Source organism: Oxyura jamaicensis, chromosome 11, assembly GCF_011077185.1.
Source record: "Oxyura jamaicensis isolate SHBP4307 breed ruddy duck chromosome 11, BPBGC_Ojam_1.0, whole genome shotgun sequence".
Classification (NCBI taxonomy): domain Eukaryota; kingdom Metazoa; phylum Chordata; class Aves; order Anseriformes; family Anatidae; genus Oxyura; species Oxyura jamaicensis.
In genome coordinates, this window is record NC_048903.1 from 3969241 (window position 1) to 3987749 (window position 18509).

The window sequence follows — 18509 nt, forward strand, 5'->3', positions numbered from 1 at the left end:
GGAGAGGAGTAGAAGGAATTTGAGAAACTGCAGGTTTTTGAGTGAGGTCTCAGTAGTAAGCAAGTTAAACTGAAAAAAGTGCAATTGAAGTTTTTGAAGTCAAAGCAAACTAGGCTAGCCTCAGTGGTAGATAATGCTAACTTAACTGGTTTGGGTTTGTTTGTTTTTTTGCATAAGGTAGCTGATTTTTCTAATTTATTTTTGTGTACAAGGGAAATGCAGTAGATCTGCTCTGCTTGGAATTCAGTAAAACATGACATGTTGCCCCTTGAGAAGTGCAGAGTTCAGCTGCTGAGGATGAGGACTGGTATGGGATCTGTAAGGTGAGTACAGAACTGGCTCAGGATGAGCTTGCAAGAAATGTCTGAGGGAACTGTATCACAAGAGAAGCATTTAGACATATGGATGCCCTACTCCTCTACAGATCGCTCTCCCAGCATAGGGCACCATGCAGGTGCTGCTGGCTCTGTGCTGCACGCACATAGAGCTCTGCCCATCCTGGCATGCAGTGGCTGTTTGTCTTGGGCTCCCTGCTCCTACAGCACTTGGCTCCACCTCGAACACTACTTTGCTCGAAGCTCAGACACGGCTGTCTTGAGAAAGCAGTCCTTTCTGCAGAGTTTTGTAATCTCTTCCCAGTTTACCTTTGCATTTTCTCTTGAATTGTTAGTACAGGCTAGGTTTGCCCTTTAGCATGGAGCCCAGTCCCATTCAGTTTAGGCAGTGAACTATGATTCTTCTGATTTATGGATGTTAAATACAAAAAGAAAAGTGGTGCTATGCATTTAGTGACCCCTGGTTATGTGTGACTCATCCTGAGCCCTATCTCTATCACTTCTGTCTGGATTATTGTCGCCCTCATTGCAATAGCCTTCTGGCAGCGTGTAGCTTTGTGTTGGTTGGCTGCCATATTGATCACGGGAAAGAAAATTTGCATTCACATATTCATGCTTTGCTGCCTGCTTTCTTTGCGTTGCCACTTTTTGCATGCTCAGCACTTCTAAATACCAAGGCCATCTTCATTCACTCACTCACTCATTCAGTCAGTCAGTACTACAGCTCTAGAAGTGAAACCTAATGCATACCAAGTGCTAGCTGTGCTGGGTACAACCCCGCTGGAGCTTTGGTCCGCCTGAAACCACTGATTTTTGCCCAGATGAATGAGTACATAAGCATGGCTGTATAAGAAATGTGGTCTCCGTTCTCACATCACCTTTTCTGGGGTCAGTAGGCAGTATTAACAGGGCCTGTTTAATTTATGTTACTTATTAGGAGGTTTTCTTTTCCTTGTTGCTGTTTAGAAAATGGTGACATGAACACTGAATTAAAATTAAAAGTGTTAGAAAGAATGCCCCATAAAAGTTTCAGCTATTTTTAGTATTTTAACTCATTTGTTTTTCATTTGTTCATGTTTAATTCTATTTATAAAAAGCTTGGTGTTTACACAAAGTAAAAAAAAAAAAAAAAAAAAAGAGGAAGAAGAAGTGTACATTGACATACTAAGTGAAAAACCTCAAGAAAAATTACAGTAAATTAAAATTTATTTCCCAAGGGATAGAACATATTTCAGTGGGATGAAGGAAGAAACTAATAGACTTTCTATGAACAGCCATTTTTATTTAAAGAATAAGCTTTCAGGCAAATCTAATTCTGCAGCCTCCTGAGGAAAGCCCTTTTCTTCTTGTTAGGATAATACCAATTAAAAAGTGAACAATTAAAAGCACTGAAAGTTTGTCAGTGTACATTCTCTATGGATCTGTGCTTTCTCTCCTGCAGTTGCTTGCTGAACACGCCTTGTACTGCCGGTATGGCACGCAGTGCATCTGCGCTTCCTGTCTGCAGCTAGTAATTAGTTAATGCTGCCAGACACAAACGAATTGTGGCTGCTCATCTCAAGTACTTGCTAACAAATCAACCCTATGGGAAGAATTTTCCCATTTGGGAACGATGCAATCAGACATTTTGGTTTCTCTCCACCTCACCTGTTGCTTTCTCCCTGAGTACTGGTTGTGGAGGGGTGGAAGGGCTTTTTGTTCACCTTTGCTCCGGATAACATCAGTGGTGTCACGCATGCTCGCACTGTTACAGGAGCACAGCCTGGACGGCAGGGCTGCGCTGCAGTGCATGTGTGCAGGCGAGCAGGCAAGTTGAGAGAAGAAAGCAAATTCCTTAAAACAGCTTTGCTGCAGAGGATGATGTAGAATTAAATAGTACCCTACGGAAAGGCAGGGTTTGCAGGGGAATCAATCACAGACTGATCAGAAATTCTCTTTTCAGCCATCTTAATTTTCCCCAAGTCATCTTCTACCAACTCACGCTTTTGCATATGTGCTGTCTGTCCTTAGCTGTGTTCAGCATGGACAGGCTGACTCCTTGTCCCCTTTAGCCTCTTCTCCTCTCCACAGGTTGTAGTTATTTTTGTCCCCTCATTTTTTTATATATTTTTAAAGTTGATAACAACAGCGTGGACATCAGACGAGCAGTCCTTCATGTACCCTAAGCTCCCTATCTGTTGCTTTTCTTGGACCTAATAATGGGTTCTCTGCTTGAAATGGTTTTCTTTTTACGCAGTATAGTTTGCTTTCATAAAGAATGTAACACCTTCCTTTAAATTTGGTCTCTCTTATTACCATTCTTACCCAACATCAACTTCCTGATAATGACAAGACGTTAAAAGCCATCCTGCTTTTGAAGAGTTTTGAAACCATGAAGTCTAAAGAAGAAAATCTGCATTTTATTTAAAAAATAAAAAATCCTGGTATCTTGCTAATGTCATGCAGGATCAACAGACACTTCAATTTCTTTACTTTCCAGTGGAAGAAGCTAAGAAGCTGTGATGTTCTGGAGATGATGTCTAGCTGTTAATGGTGTGCAATAGCTCGCACAAGTTCATATTCTTTGTTGTGTGAAACTAGATCCCTATTGAAACACTCATGAAAACAGTGACCTTGTGGCCCACTTCACAGCTCTGTTATCGATCCTCCTCATTATATATTCCTTTAAATGTACTTAGGTGTATTTTTTTTCTGGCTTGAAGAAATGTGACTATGTATACCATGAGGGAGTTTTGTTTGGGGTGCAGACAGTTACAGGGAATTTATCTCGGTGTTTAATTTTTATGCTTTAATTCCTCAGTTTTAAGGCAAGGCTACTTGATCTGATTTATGATGGCAGTGTGGAGTTGTGAGGGAAAGAAGAGAAATTTTTGTTCATTCAAACCACATGGTTCTCAAGGCCTTGAAAATTTTAGTTGCATTAAACATGGAAGGTACCATCATTTTTCACAGATCTCCTTGAAAATCCATTTCTTGCACACAAAAAAAAATCACGATTTCACAATGTTACATGTTTAGAAAGTTGAATGAAAATACTCCGTGGCTAATCCTGACAGTTCTAACTTGGAGAAAAGCCAAGGCCCCAGAACAATGCACAGCCAGTGCATTTGTAACATGATACAGAAATCAATACACATGACCAGATTTTCCAGTCCACCACGCTTATTTTACAAACCCGTCAGAGGTCTGGCTGGGAGCATTCCCCATGTCAAGGAGACTTGCTGATGGCCGAAAGCTGGTGAGGATGGTAGAGCTGCCTCTGCTGCCAGCTGGCCTAGCCCTCACGGCAGGACGAGGGAGAGCACCCAAAGCGTGCCGGGGCTATTGATGGCTGGAAGGGTGCATGGGGCTCCCATCACCTCAGATCCTATCTCTGTCTGTACTGTCCTACACAGGTGATGCTAATAGCAGAAATTGCATCGTGTGCCTGGTAGCTTTAGCTTCTGAGCAAATAGCTAATGCTACATACACTTTCTTCTTACCAAGAGGAGCAGAAACATCTTTAAGTCATGACCGTGCTTGCATGACTGCACAACGTTGCATTTGCTGTATGCAACGATGTGGCCTCTGACAAACCTTTCAGACTGCCCAGCGTTGGATAGTCTGAAGCTTCTTTGTACGGCAACCCTCCCTGCTAACAGCTACCTGAAGTTCTGGGGAAGGGTTCTTCTCTCGAAGCTGCAGCTTTGTGTGAAAGAGGCAGTATTTTTATAGGAGGACAAAGAACTTGGGAGAAATGCTCTTGCAAAATTTAGCTCTTTTTGTTGTTGTTGTTGTTGTTTGTTTGCTTGTCTAGACAGCCTGGGTGCTTTGCTTTAGACGGTACAGTGTTGATGGATTTTAATCCCCAAGCTATTTTTGATTCCTGGGCACATTTACGACATATGCAGTCTTAGCTTTTTTTTTTCTTTTTTTTTCCTCCTTCAGGATGCATGCATCCATAGACTTGAATGGGTGTAGGAAAGATAAATGGCTAAGGGAAAAGGAAATTAGTCTGAATGTTCTTAGAGCAGGAGCAAGGAGACTCTATAAAGGCAGACTGTGTGACAGAGATAAAAACTAAATGAAAATTAAGGCTCAAGAAGAGGCCTAGCTGATAGGGGAGAAAGGAAGTCCAAATATGTTCAGATAATACCCAAAAGATGAAATGTAAAAAATGCTCCATTAAATCCCATTTCCCTCTTACTTTGATATTTTAATTTCCCATTTCACTTCCTTTTATAATTTCCTTCTACCCTTCCAATGATACTCACTCTCTAGTGAAAACGTACCATTGCAAATCATTCTCCCAAAGACCGATCCTTTAGCTCAGTAGTGTTCAGGATCTACCCATTTAGATTTCGATACCTATCAGAATACAGAGCTGGCAGGAGGGTTTGCTTCACTTCATAACTTTCTGGCTGGAAGTTCAGAAGTGGAAAGGCAAAAACAGTGAAAGGTATGTGGTCTTCTGAAATATAATGGCAAAACTGAGATATACAAAATAAACACTTGCCTTGCATCGTGATGTGGAGCTCAAGTATCCCCACAAACAGCTTTAGTTGTTTAATTATTTTCATTTTGTTGCTAGTTCATTGTATATAATAATTTGTCCACTTAGATTTATGTTATTGCAGGCTACTGTCCAGCAAAGCACTTAAGCACTCGATTAACTTTAAGCACATAAGTAGTCCCGTTGCTGGACTGGGGCCATAATAAAGGAAGAGAATGTTTCAAGAGAGATTGCTTTTTCTTCTTCTTTTTGTTGTTGTTGTTTTAAGTGTCAACAGCACAGTTTATTTAGCTGCCTTTTAGACAGTAATCTTATTAGTAAAATTGGCAGGATTAAGAGGATATTAAACAAAATCTGTGTGTTTTCACATCAGTTAAGATCTGTACTGTATTCCCTTGGAATACAACAATTCTGTTGTGCAATAACTGGATTTTAATGTAACCAAGTCACTTAAGATTGCATTAAAACACATTTATTAAATTACTTGGCTGCCTTGGAGTGGTGGGCTGGAAGCAGGAGCTAGCTCCAGTTCAAAACGCAGAGGGGTTTTTCGCACTGGGAAAGAACATTTTGTAGGAGCTTTTTGCAGTTTTTCTTCATCAATCAAAGAACATTTGTTTACCAAGAAACATGTAGTGAGTGTTAATTTTATGGATGTTCCTCTGTGTCCAGAACGAAGCCATCTGTCCCCGAAGGCAGCCAGGGTAAGCAGTCTGTCCGTCGCATTGGCGTGCCCTGGCCGGTGGGGACAATGGGTGTCGCAAAGTTTGGTTGCTTTGTTTTGTCCCTGCAGGCAGGAAACCTGCCACATCAGTTCTGTCCCTCTACATTCTGCATCTCATCGTTTTCGGTTACACATTTTTACCATCGAGAATCTAGTAATCAATAAAAGATACTTTGTTTTTACATGGAAACCTCAGTGAAATTAAACCTCTTAATGAAAAATACTTTGTGAAAACCAAGGAATTAAAAGCTGGCAGCAAAACAGAACTGACACCACGTATGAGGAAGAAGAAAAAAGTCTGCTCTGTCCCCTTAAAAACAAACAAAAAGAAACATCCCTAAGAAGGAAACAGCATCTCTGATTTTGTCATCGACTTACTTGACAGACAGTTTCCTGGTACTATTAGAGTAAATAACCTGTTTGCCCAGAATTCACTCATGAATTCTCCAGTTTCTGAATATTAACATTTCTGGCAGTGATTTTCTTTTCTAATTTGCTGAGATTAAAATACAAAGCTTTAGTAGGCGGGTGCCGTTTGTACTGTAGCTGGATTTCCTTTGACAGTCGATGTGTTTGTAATTGCAGCTGAATGGCTTCGGTACTCGGACCTGCTCCTTTGATATAGGCAGGTGACTGCTAACGTTTCTTGATGGTCTGGGGGGATGGCTTGATAGAAAACGTCGAATTCTTGCAAAGTAATTTCTCACGTCTTCTGATGTTTTTTTATTGAGCGCTTTGATCTTTGTTCTGCAGATGTGGAAATAACATCATCTACAACCTGTAGGCGTTCTCTGCACTTCCTCAACTAATTGTTCCGTGCATCTGACAACAAGATGCAAATTTACCCAGATCTGTCTACAAAGAGGCTTCCCTCCTGCCTGGCCTTTTTTGTAGAGAGTTGAACAATGTTATTTTTACCCACTTCTAAAAATTGATTCTGAGCATATCTTTTGACATGCCTGCTTGCCTTCCCCACTCCCAGATGTCACCAGCTCCCTGCCTGCGTTACAACATCCATCTTGCCTGGCACGTGGGACCGAGCTGGGAAGGACGAGAACAGCTTGAGACAGAAAACAGTGTTCTGTAGCTCGATGTCCCCGTCTGTGCTGAGGACCAGGAGTGTCACGTACTGATTATCCACTTCTTCTTACACAGTGATTTACATGCTGATGGGTGCAGCCTTGTAATTACCCAGGCGCATTCGCCCTAGTCCCAAATGAGACAGCCCTGGCGTTAGCAGGAGAACAGCTGCAGTGGCCTGGCAGTGGGGGAAATACGGAGGTGGTCAACCCGAGGTGAGCTCAGTGCTGCGATAACTCTTATCAGAACTAGCTAATTTTAAAAAGTGCCAACATCCCCACACTAGGCAATGCAATCAGTGAGTGTTGAAATACCCCAAACGAGGGATGCCGGTTGCTTCTCCTTACATGTGGACTTAAGAGGAGAGCAGGTTCTCAGCCTTCTCAAGTGTGGTTTTACCAATGTATAAGCTGTTCCTCATGCCCTGGTGCATTTATACAGCTCTCTTATTTGTGAGAATGTTTTTGAATCCTCTGGAGAACCAGAACATCTCATGGCTTTTGCATCCCAATGTAATTTAATTGAATTTCTCCATTTTTTGAAGATGTTGGATCCTTTTCAGCAATCCTCTCACATAACCCATCTGAATTTCCACTTGATTTTTTTTTTTTGAAAAATGCTTGAATAAGGAGTACTGTGAAGAGTCAGTTGTCATCCTTCTATGTCATTAGTAGTTATTAACTTGATTTCCAAAAGTGCTGAGCACCTAAAGCTCTTACGAGAGATTAGCACAGGAACTGCTGATACCAAGTTCCTCCTCTGGAGAGTACACAGCACCTCAAAGTCATCGGCGGGGCTGGGTGGAAGGAAAGCCATTTCCACACTGTGCTACCTTCACAGACTCCTCAGTGTCATGAGAAAGAGAGATACGAGGACTAACAACAGACCAGGTGTGATTTCTTGTATATTTTGGGAAATCTTCACAGGGGCTGTCACTCAGTGTGACCGATACTGACGATGGTACTGCTTGCTTCTGTGCACACCATTTGGAGCAGGGTGATTCCTCATCCAGTATTCATGTAGATAATAGCAGAACACGATGCTGGGGAGTTTGGTTGTGTCTGTTCCCTTAACAACAGGGCATATGAACCCCTGATGTGACACGGAAGAGAAATACCCCAGAATATAGGAAATTTCCAAACTTGCATACACTTCGCACATGTAGCATTTGCTGTCAGTACAATCTTTGTTAAATATAAATCTTAAAACTGCTGAGTTTGGATGTTTACTGCTCGTCATTGCCGCCCACAGCCTGTCTGCTGCAAAAGATTCACAGTCCTTTTCTGATGACTTGATGGTATGGCCGGACTGGTGATACTGGTGGAATCCTGGCCCTAGTGAAATAAATGGCCCAAATCACTCTGGCTTCGTTTAGATCATGAAATTGCCCTTGAATTCAGTAGTGGTAGATGTTAAAGTGGGAAAAAGAACTTACTTTGCTTTATTCAACTTCCAACTCTGTGCTCAATTTCCCTGTGTTTTTGTTCCTTGCTGTTGTTATATATTTCGCTGGTAATAAATTGGAACCATAAATATCTGCACCTCAAATTAAGTTCATTTCCAAATGATTTTAATATAACTTTCATTAGAAATGAAAATTCCAGCAGCCTTTTATGATGTAAAATATGTTCACAAAAATAAGCATAAACATATGTACTCATATGTATGTCTGTGCATATATATGCATGAAAGTATATAATGGATCTAGATATTAGTTTTGCTTCTTAGAAATGAATGTCACAATATATTCAAGATGCAGTAATGTATTGCTTTTCTTATTGCTTTAAAAAGCCTCGAATTCTTGTAGAATATGGTATCGTGGGTCAAACATCCCCTTTCCTCTCATTTATCAGCCTTTTGATCTCATGTCAGTTCTAAATGTTGGCATGCTTAGGCCAGAACAGTGTGCTGCAAGATCACAAAAAGGCATAGTTATATCTTTAAAAACTTATGGGCATCCTGGTGCTACATCCCAGCATAGTTTAGCAGATGTGGTATTGAGTTCCCCCAAGTTTTCACTGCCCCTTTGTCTATTATTTTTTTTATAGTTTTGTTCTGCATTCCTTCCACTCAACCTCAAGTAGATGGAAGCCTGTTACTTTATTACTTACATATGTCTGCACCCTTTTACCTCAGCAGGGAAAGACAAAATATTGAGGAGGACTGTAGGTTTGGGATGGTCAGCTAATCCTTCCCCACCTTGAACTAATCGCCAGGCTGATGTGTTATTGTGCTGAGCTCTGTTCTTCAGCGCATTGCCAGTGGGGTTTCAATTTGTAGAAGCATAAACAGATACTAAAGTAAAAAGAATGGTGCAGTGATTTGTTAGCAGAGTTCAGATCAAATTATCACAGTGCTCCCCTGCTGACAGTCCTAACAATTACCTCCTTTTTCTTGGTCTTTCAAATGTTTTCTGTTTCACTTACATCTCGGTAAATAGTGTGCTTCTCACTGCGTTTTATTTATTTGCCTACGAAAGGGGAAGAAATTGAACCCTTGACTTTCATTCAAATGTCTGAATTTCTATACATTTTTTGCTAACTTAGATGTGATAAGAAGTTTTTGTTTTGTTTTGTTTTGTTTTTTAAATCGGCAGGGTGACTAAAAGTGGTTTCAGCTTTCCAGTTAGTACCTGGAAATAAAATGTCCTAGCCCTTTTACAGCTTTATGATAGCAAAGATCTTGTTGAAATTGGAAATCTTTTGAGAAGAGCAACTACTAAAGAGGAAATGGGTAGAAATTTGTATATATTAAGCAAATGTTAAGATTTTAAAGCGTTTGAGTCCTATGCTGAAGGCAAATTGGGTATGTCCGTAGATAATATTCCCTTTTTGTGGAATATAGGCAGTTGATGTTCTATACAAGTTGTCTAGAATTAACTTCAACATTTGTTTCCACTCTTTTTCTTCCTTTCCCTGTTTTCAACTCTTGACTTTCACTCTTGCAGTTACATTTGTCTGCTTCTTACAGTTCTAGTGGGACTGATTTATCATCATTTGCTAACATATCTGTCTCAAAATCTGAGCTTTGATCAGCTTGTATTTTATAACTTACATCTGTTCTATGTTTAACCTTTTGTAATGCTGTTTCTCAAAAATATTATCTAGTATAACAAAAGAATCATGTTAGTCTTTGTGTTCTGTTAAACCTAAAGGAAAAAAAAATCCTACATACCTGTCTTCTTTGTTGTATTTTTGTTAATGTATCAGTGATTTTTTTTTCGTTAAATCTATAAATCTGTCACTCTTTTTCCTGTATTGCTGCTGAACTACAAATTCCATCATCCTTTTTCTTCTCTACCATTTTTCCGGTGGTTACATCTTTTTGTGCTTCACAGCATCACCACCAGCAGTGTCACTGCTCTGGCCCATTTGCTGCTGCAGGGTCCAGCTCGGGCTTCCAAATATGTAAACGTGGGGATTAAAAGTACTCCCTCAGCGGGCTGCAGGGGAAAGCAGAAAGCTTCTTGGATTGGACTAAAACTTGCTGGACTTAAAGTTCTATCTGGGGCTGCCTTACTGACATTAATCCTTCTGCAAAAATAAGTCCTTGAAGTGAAATAGATGGATAGGAGGTTTGGCGAAGCATTGAGATAGATCTGTATATTCTGTTGCTACCTAATCTGTCTTTGAGAAAAGAGGTCTAATTTAAAAGGACCTGCCTTGAGACTGCCTCTGTCTTGGCTCAGGCTGATGTACACTAGGACAAGAGTGAGAGATGCATGAACAATGCTGTTAGATTTCTGTTTATAACCCCCATCCCAGCTTATAAACAAGTGAACCTTGCCTAGCACCAATCAGGCTATTAACGTCAATGAAATAATAAAATATTCCTGGTGAGGATTTTTTATCCTCTTCCTGCTTTTCCTTCCTCAGATGTAAGGGGGTAAATAGGTAAAGCCCTATTCTGCTTCACTTTTGACAGAAACATAGCCATCGTGTAAGGGCCAGCTGAAAGGGAACACAGCCCCTTGTTCCCTGGAGAGAAATGCCGTTGATGCCGGGAGTCTCCATGGCTTGTTTGCTGCACTGATGTGACTACAGCAGTAGCCTGAGAATAGCCTAAGCTATTCTCCAGCTTTGAATAAGCTTTTGAAGTCCTCAGTTAAGCTAGTCCATAGCCACCAGTTGTAGATGCACAGGCTGCTTGATCCTGACTGTATCAGTGCCTGGGTGAATCTGACTTGAGGATTCATCAGAGGAGAAATACCCACAAAAACTCTAAGTAATTACAACTTGTGTCTTCCAATGCAGCAGAGACTTTTAATACAAATGGAAATTTTATTGGCATAGGGGCTGAATGTCTTGGCATAAATGGATTCAGGGGGAGCTGTACTTGCTTATAACTGAGCAAGTTTTGGCTTCAAGAGTGGAAAGCATTGAGGAGCTATAAGTTTTGAGCCTACAAGGGCATTAGAAAAGACAGAAGGGTAACCAGCATGGCATCAGTTCCTTCAGAAAGATTATGAGCTATGGAAAAAGATTAGTTACGTTTGCTGCAAATAGCTTAGAAAACTTGGGTTAGGTACGTTGAGTGTATTGAATGGATCAGTGCCAGCAAATACACCTGTATAGTGATTAATTAGAAACAGTGAACCGAAGAGTGACTTTTCAGGTAGGAAGTAGCATACAGTATAATCAATGTGTTTGGAGTATGGATGAAAGGATAAAAAGTGGGACAATAGTAACATTAGCAGTTAATGACTGAAATGTGGTCATAGATCTAGACTAGGAGAGTAACCACTCTCTTTTCCACTTGAGATGCTTCTCAAGAAAGGTATACAGCACTGTTCCTGTTTATGAGCAGGGAAATGAAGGGGTAAACCCAGGAACTGAATTTCCTTTTCCTTGATTCCTTCCAATATTATTTTCCACTGTTACAATTACAAGACTAGAGATATGACAGTTGACTATACTCCTACACACAGGTTTTCCTAGTAGAAGTCTATGTTATAGATACTCATCCCATTTCATTTTATTGTTGTTCTGTGACCTTGCAAGATTCTGTTCTACATGATTTAGTCTCCGAAAATGTCCGCTGTTGCCAAAATGTTAAAACTTGCTCAGGCAAATTCTTTTATGGACTTCCTCCTTCCTTCCATAATATTCTTTTGAAGATGTAAATATTGAGATAATTTATTAGAGATAGAACAGAAACATTATTTTTCATTTTCAGCTTGGCATCTAATGGTGTTGAGCATTTTGCCTTATCCCTAGTAAGTTATTGGGCTAGTTCGTGTTTTGGTTTTGGTGTGCACCAGCTACACAAAGACCAGAAATGCATGCTCCCCTTAAAGAACCCCAGCTGACTTGGGGCTTTCACGTTGATTTTTGTTTTGGTAGAATACACCTTCCTTGAAGACAATATAGAAGTACTGGCTAAAAATTACAGAATATATATATATATATATATATTGCTCAGAGGACTTCACAAAATGTTAATCTTTGAAAAATGCAGAAGCCCATTAAAGATAAAGAACATAAACAAGTGTAAAGCACTTCTTAAAGTCTTTGACAAAGGTCGCAGGTGTAGGGAGGTCAAAGTGATATCTTGTTCTTCTAAATATTTCAACAGATAGACAGACTTTTGATTGCATTATCTATTAAAAATTGCTTTGAACCTTCCGCCAATGCAGACCACTTGTGCTTTCTCAAACCAACAAAGGTTCAGTCAGCAGATAAGAATTTCTGACCATGGAAGGGCAGCTGCTTTCCTTTCATCTTTCCTCTGGTGTGTACATGAAATGTTTGCTTAGCCTGGCCCCGCTATCATGAGGACTTTTTTTTTTTTTCTTAATCCTCTCTCTAATTTGAATCCTACACCCAGTCTGCAAATACGACAAGAAGAAAATTTAGATTTCAGCAGTGCAGGCTTAATCCTGCTGGATGCTGAGCATTTCAGCAGTGGTTCAGCACAATACCTAGCCTTATCTGACTATGCATATGCTTATCTGTAAGCCTAAACTTAAGCATACGATTAAACGCTCTGATTGATTAGGACTAATGATCCTCACTGAAGTACTGAGCCCTGTGAGGGAAGTTTGTTTTACAGGCAATTTTGCTGTTGTTTTTCTTCTATTGTTACTTAGCACCAGAGGAGATAATTAAGGAAGTGTTTGTTTTAAGAGCACCACAGCAATTTCTGTAATTTTTTTATCTGATTCTTGAAAATCCACTTGTGACTGGTCCTGTGTTTATTAGTCTTTTATTACATATTTTTCTTCAAAAGCAAACATGATCTCTAGAAATTGTGCCACTGATATCCAGGTATGTCTTTTCCTTCTCAAGAAGCTTAATCTATGTGCAATGTTAATGAGAAAAATATTAAGACAAAATGTGTAAAATTGCTTCCTAGAAAGGTTTAATCTATATGTAAATGTAGAGTTGCATACGAGAGAACTGGCTAACAGTATCCCGAAGGAAAGACAGTATTCATGTAGACTGGATCATTATAAATGTATGCTTTCAGATGCTGCCTTCTTTAACATTACATGGTTTCCTAATGAGAAAAGTTTGCCTTTTGTTTTTACTTCTTTCTCTCTGTCTCTCTTTCTTCCTCCACCTCTCTTCTTTTTAGCCAGCCAAGTCTGGTGGAGCAAGTAGTATGATGAAAACTGGGAGAAATTTTGATTTGGAAGTTGTTGACTTTTGAGTGAATCCTGAAGAGGATGAATGTTAAGCAGTAACAGGTCAGCTAATTAATGATTTATGAGATTTTGACTTCCATAGATGTTTAATAAGGATCTCTCGTCTGCATGCTACATTGCTTGGAACGGTGTGGAAAGCAAACCTCAAAGACCAGAAAGCAAACTTCAAAGACCTCCGTTAGAAAATGGAGAAGGCTGTCATCCTTGGGATGTTAGCAAGTGTTGCCTTCACAAGCGAGCTTTCCCAGGCAGACTTTGGGCAGGGAACTATGAAGTTCTTCCATCTGTGTCTTGGAGTGAGACAGTGTGCTGGTAGGTGCTTTAAACAGTGACTTTTGAATATCCAGTTCAGTAGCAGCAGACCAGGAGACAGTAAATAAGGGTAACAACTACTCCCATTTTATGTACAAGGAAAGGGAATTCTTCTGGATGGATTTGTTATGAGCAAAATGTATTGCCTCCCTGCCTCTGTCATCCTCACCACCACAGTAAACCTTTTGTGGGACTTTGCAGGGAAAGGAATAGAGAGCTTGAAGACATATGAGGACAAGGCAGCAATCAAACTACATTTTCTGAGGGCTGAGGGGATCTTTTCTCCCTAGCAGGATTCCATTAAGTTTTCTTAGCATTAAACTGCAAGTATTTTAAACTACTGAACTCCAGAAGAGGAGCCATGTGCTTTCATGATGCTCAAACTTTGATCCTAAGTTGCTGTAAAGCTCCAGTTCAGCAAAATGCTTAAGTGTGTGCTTGATTTTAAATACATGAATACTTAGAGTGACAGAATGGTCAAGAGCAGCATGAAGTCTGCTTTGCCTCACAACTAAGCCACTATGTAACTTATGAATATGGTGTATTATCAGTCTAGCGTACCTATTTCTATGCAACCCTGCCATGGAAATGCTTTCCCTAGAGTTGGTGGGATTTAAATATAAACTTAATTTACAAAGAGCAGGGAATGAGTGCATATGCTTGATTTATAGGCATTTTATCTTCTGGTGGCCTAAATAACTTCTTGCATCCTGATTTAAATTCTTAGGCTGTTTAAGTATTTTTCCCTGCAAGACAGAGTTTTTCTGGAAACACTGTGTTGTTTCTTTCATAAAGTCATTACAGCGAGCTGTCTAGATTTTTGTTTTAACATCCATGTGTTTAATGAATAATGGCTGAAGTCTTCTTTCCTCATCTTTTATTGATTGAGGACTTTTTCTACATCTTGTGTATGACATGGTTTTGCTCTAATGCCTTGTATATGGAAGTCTCTGTGTGGTTATTTTCCAGATTTGTGTAAATTATGACATCTGAGCTAGTAGTTTCAATATGGAAAATTTATATTATTTGAAGACAAAATCACTAGCTCAGAGTTCAGAGGGAATGAAGGTCATACTGCGCAGAGAACCATGTTCTGTTTGCTGGCGGTCTGACATCTGAGGATTACAACATCTGTGATACACAGGCCTGGAGTTCTTCACAAGGGTAAATTTCAAATGGCAGTCCTGATCTGGTACTAGTGGAATCAACAAGAGCTTTGTAATGTACTTCAGGCTATGCAGAATCATGAACAAATGAAAAGTGTAAAGTATGAAACCCAAATATTTCATAATGAAGTCTCCACAGAACAGTATTTCACCGATCTTTTTTCTTTTTTCTTCATAGTTCTTTGATACCATTAAGCTTTTTCTGTAAAGGAGGTAAAAGCTCTGGCATGTTTGCTTATTCTCCTTAACACGGATCTTTTTCATAGGAGAATAAATGTTTTTCACTGAGATTTACATGTTGTCAAGGCTATCAGTGACAATACAGTGTGGTTAATACTTGACATGTGAGGGGATTCTGTCGTTCTAGTGTCTATAGCAACTGTAAGCCCTTGCAGTCTGCTTTCTTGTGTTATACAGGGCACAGAATTTGAGGAGGGTTACAGGAGGACCCCACTATGTAGACAGAAGCAAAATACCAAGGGAAGTAATAATCATCAACAGTATTAGTCAACAGTGTGTTGAGAAAATGCTTTTTAACCATTTTACATGTGGTAGTATCAGCAGGTCTATAGTTCCAGTGATGGCAAACCTCTAGGAAAAGGATTGGATATGGGTTCTGACTCTCAAGTGTTTGTAACTCTACCACTGTCCCCGTGGTAGAACATGGCCCATATTAACAATGATGGGAAAAAGTGAAATGCTGCTGTCCTTACATCTGAATTTGTTGCATTCACTCGCCAAGTCAAGCACATACTCACCAAGCATTAGCATTTGAAATAAGATTAATTTCTAGGATCAAAAGACAGCATTTTGTTACTTCTGCAACATTTCAGTTGCTGAGATGCATTTTGATTACACTGATCAAAGAGTCATTGAGCATCGGAAGCTAATATTGGTCGTGATTCTGTCTGACGTATTTTGCACTGTGTCATGTCTAACCCTTTGTCATGATTAAACATTCATTTGCACCAGCTAGGGTGCCTGACAGTCTTACATCATAAAGCATTTTATTCAGTGCAAATTAGGATTCAGTGCGCTCCTCTGTGGGGGATTTTCCCACTAATGACATATGTAAATAGCACTCATTCATTCTAATATTAAGGGGAAAGGTACAGAAGCATGCAGATCTCCTAATGAATCTGTGTTATACCTCAGATGAAAGGAAAACAATGTGTTTTTCAGATGTTAATTTTGTTATCTGCACACACTGTGTTCCCCTCAACTCCCTCAAAGTTGAGATACACAGAACCAGATTTATAGAGCCTTTATATTCACAAAGACTGTTTGTCAGAGAGGTACCCATGCATGCACACTTTCTGTAACAATATGGAACCCCTTACTTCCACGAAGAAAAGGAAGAAATACAGCCATATTATTCAAATGTGAACCCTAAGAAATTGGGCCATTCTTTGTGTGTGTAAAACTTTTTTTTTTTTTTTTCTGCTCTTTCTGTAGCAGCATAACACACAGTTTTAGCACTCCAACAAAGCCTGATGGCTTCTGTCATTTTATTATACTTGTATTTTTATGGCAGCGTGCTGTGAAATGTACTGTCCTTTACATCAACGGCCTTTGTCATCTACTCTGCCATGTTTTGTATTTATTTAATAATTTTAGTGGTTTGATGTTGAGAACCACAGTAAAAATATTTGAGTCTTCGCATTTCATGAATGAGGCGTTTTGTTAATTTTCTTTGGCCTTTCATTTCTGAAGGCCTTTATTTAGCTTTCTTTCCTTTGGGCTTATTGGGGAAGCAAAGGACTCTGTGCATTCACCCTATGTCATGATCTTAATTGCATTTCTCTCATTTCAGTGCTTTCAAAAGTCTTTCATAAAATACATGTACCAGATCCCCATGGTTCCTGCAGAATGGTTTAGTATAGTTCAGATGAGATGTTGGCAAAAAGTTCTTCACTGAGAGGCAGCTAGGCACTGAAGAGGTTCCCCAGAGAGGTGGTCACAGCACCATTCCTCATGGTGTTCAAGAAGTGTTTGGACAACACCCGTAGATATATGTTGTGACTCTTAGGTCGCCCTGCTCAGGAGTTGTTGGACCTGATGATCCTCAGGGGTCCTATCCATCTTGGATTATTTTTTCAGACAGAAAATTGCTGAGTTTCTCTTTGAAAATTTCTCCAAATTGATGAGTGAGATCCAAGATCTTGCACAATGAAGAGAACCCTGTTCACTCTGATCCATACTGCACATGTAGCACATCTGTGGGCATTTCCAGTTCCTAGTGATGGTCGGAAAGCAGGGACGAGAGAGGCCTGAGCATCAGGATCGGCTCAGGTGGGATCAGTTGGGCCTGGCGGGGCTGGGGCTCAGCTGCAGCGCAGCCCAGCTGCAGCCCAGGCCTGTGCTGACCCAGGTGCCAGGTGAGGCTGGTCAGGGCCATTAGGGCTCAGTACTGCCCTTGGCAGCTGGCAGCCATTTTGTTGTCTCAGACATTCATAACCTTTGTTGAAAGTACAGCCATTGGTGTTTTGTAGGATCTTAGTGCTGGTCTGTACTATGAGGACAGGTATAGCTGGGCGTGAAGGGCATAGCAGCTGTGAACTTCACAAGATGCAGAAAAAGACTGGATTGCAGGTAAGTTAGTGAGGTAAGGGCAGTCCTTCTGTTATGGTGGTCCCCTCAGCCTCTTCCCTGCTCTAGGGCAGGAGCAGGGGGTCAAGGTGTGGAGGATCTAAAAGCTGCCTGGCAGGAGAGGGCCAAAGATGTGTCCCCGAGCCCTTGGCTGCTCTGTCTTGGCCCTGGTGTGCCTGGGTGCTGCTTCTGGTCTGGGCTCTGCGTGGAGCATTGGCAGGGTGCTTTGAGTTGTGCAGGGTAGCTCGAAATTAGGTCCTCTCACGTCAAGACTTAAAAATGTTTCTGTTAAAGTCAGTAGCAAATCTCTTTTGGCTGTGTTGGGAAAAAGTAAACTCTAATTCTCCTGGTTGCTCATCGTTCTCTCAAGTGTTGAGACTGCCTTTTTGTAAAAGAAATACGATGTTCTTGCTGTATTTATTAATTCTGAAAAGAGTGCAAGTTGTTTGTTGTGAACTCTGGTGTTTCCTTCTTGTGCATGGGAGAAAATGAATTTGAGATCATTTTTTCCTTTCTCTTTTAACCGAGGTTTAAAGGTTAATGTTTAAAACCCAGCAGTTTAATGCTATTTAAACTCTCTAGGCAGTCCTTATGAGCGGTATCTTTATTTCTTTTGCCTTGAGGATTGAGTGGTGTTTCGTCATTTTTGTTTTGAGTTAAAGTTGATGCCGACATCCACTATAAATGGGTCAGGCCATCACTGAAGCGAATGCTTGGCCACGTTTGTGCTAACTCTAGTCGTGTTTTTTTTTTTTTTTTTTTTTTTTTTTTCCTGGCCAGAGGAAAGAGAATTCTAATTTCTATCAGTCTAAATTGTGCTGGGCAGCATTATCAGCTGGAAAGACCCCTCTGATTTGACAGGCCCCACTGTATGATGATTAATTACTACTCAGCTTCATTGGACTTTTCTAATTTCCTTTTGCCACTAGCTGTAGGCAACAAGCGATAAGTACTGCTCTTATTATTTTGTGCAAAGGAAAATGTCTATTACTGCTCTGTCCTACAAGTAATCGGAATAAAAAGACAGCTGATCGAGAAACCTGTGAGGATCATTCTGTCTTTATTTATCCAATCCCTGCTTTATTTCTGTGCTGATTCTACACAGAAGTTGTTTTACACAGTTGCCTGTCAAAATAAGAAGATAAAATCATAAGCTCTATCAAAG

At 40.2% G+C, this 18509-nt stretch overlaps 1 long non-coding RNA gene across 2 annotated transcripts in view; it reads left to right on the top strand.

Moving 5' to 3' along the window:
• LOC118172928 overlaps window positions 1–18509 on the top strand; it is a 58220-nt gene that overhangs the window by 19456 nt on the left and 20255 nt on the right. The window contains exons 2-3 of one of the 2 annotated variants that reach the window (XR_004753904.1): window positions 213–323; window positions 2815–3554. This is a non-coding gene — a long non-coding RNA (uncharacterized LOC118172928). Of the gene's footprint in view, window positions 1–212; window positions 324–2814; window positions 3555–18509 lie in introns of those variants that run through there. The other variant, XR_004753905.1, reaches the window with a different exon arrangement.